A 1907-nucleotide genomic window follows, 5' to 3' on the forward strand; every position below is an offset into this window, starting at 1 on the left:
TTATGCTTCTACATTGTTTCTTATTCACCAAGTCTTGTTAATTCTACCTTCTCAGAAATGTCTTTCAAATTCATCCATTTCTTCATTTCCACTGCCATTCCCCCTGGTTGAGCCATTATGACCTACCAGTAGGTATTAACAGGATCTTTAAAAAATTACCATTTTCTCACCACATAAACAGCACTGGAACATAACAGGCACTGATGTTGAATAAATTACTTAATTTGGGTTTCCTGACTGGTTTTCTTTGTCCTGTCCCCCTCCAGACCAACGTCCACATGTATCCTGAAGGCTCCTTCATTCCTCAATCTTCTTGTTACACTACAATTGTCTCAGACCCACCTTTAAGGTCACCAGTCCACTCTTAACTGTGTCTCATCTGTTGTGCTCATCAAATGAATTTATGGTCAATGACCATATTATTATTATTTTCTCAAATCCCTTTTCATTCATTTCACTTTTTCATTATCTTCAATCATTTGCAATATACTTTCATAGTCTATTTTGGATAGTTCCGTAATTCCTGTATCTTCATGTACTAATCTTCCCATGCTTTCTCTACCTCATATTGGTTTGTTTCCTCAGGTGGTTTGTAATTTTTTTTATTTTATGCCCATCTTCAGGGAGATTGTTTTTTCCTTTGGGAGGCCTCAGAGCCCTAGGTTGTAAAAGTGAGCCCTTAGAATGGAATTTCATTCTCCTTGCTAATGGTTTCAATGATCTTGGATCAGTTTTTGTGTTAATTTCTCAGAGTGTTCCTAAATCATGTTTTCAGTGTATTATTTGGACTTACGCTGTCAAGTGCCTTTTGTCCTAACCAAGGCTATTGAAAACCTTGCACTTTTCCTGGGTCACCAGGGAAATTTTCATGGAAGGCATGGCTCTTTAAGGCTTCAGGTTTACAGGCTGCTCAGTTCCATAACCTCTGTACTCCATCAGCTCCCCAAGTCCTATCTCCTTGTTGAGGCACTGATAATAAAATCCCCAACCCTAGCTACCTTATTTTAGTTTGAAGTCTCCATGCATCATGGTGAAGTCAGCTTTTACTTACTCCTCTAGCTTTTATTTCTCCCTCCTTCTGGAATCTACACACTTACCTTTAGGTTTTGAGGGAGAGGGAAGAAGGGAGAGAGAAAATGGGCAGGCAGGCACAGGCATTTTATAATAATGGGCCGGAGGACCATCCATATTAGCTCTACCTGCAATACTTCCTAACATATAAAATCTGCCAATGGCTTCATGTTGTCCTTAGGATACAATTTAAACTCCTTAACACTTGATACTCAAAGCCCTTCAACACCTGGCTTACGGCCACTCCCACTGAAAGCCAATGCTCGAATTACTGTTCTATCTTCTGTTTCTATGCCCTCACTGGGCTTTCCTGATGTTGTTCCCTCTACCTGAAATATCGTTCTCTACTTCCTTCATGTGGTTACCTCTACTCATCCTTCAAGTTTTCCCAGGATGTCTTTCCTCATCCTCTCAAATAATGCTTCCAGAGAAACTGGTACCTTTCCATATCACAGCATGCATATGTATCTATTTTTTGTGTTGTAAAAATTGTTCACCTTGCTAAACTCAGTGGACTATAATGCTCTGAAGGCAGGGACACGCTATGCCCAGGTCAATGCCTGGAACACAACAGGTACTCACTTCATATTTGATGAATGCAGAAACACTCAAGTTTTTTTTTAAGTCTGTTTCTGGAAGGGTAGATACCATGTCATATTAATCATTAATTTGTTCAGCAAACTGTGTGCCAGATAAATGAATAAATAGCGAAAAAACATTTATTGTTTGGATTGTGGGTAAAACAGAATACTCTTAGTGGTTCCCAAAGTGATGGAACCAAACTTATCACAAGGAATCTTCATGTTGTCCTGGGGATAATCCAAATGCAAGTAACA

This window comes from Propithecus coquereli, unplaced genomic scaffold (genome assembly GCF_000956105.1).
Source record: "Propithecus coquereli isolate 6110/MARCELLA unplaced genomic scaffold, Pcoq_1.0 Scaffold222, whole genome shotgun sequence".
NCBI classification, from domain to species: Eukaryota; Metazoa; Chordata; class Mammalia; order Primates; family Indriidae; genus Propithecus; species Propithecus coquereli.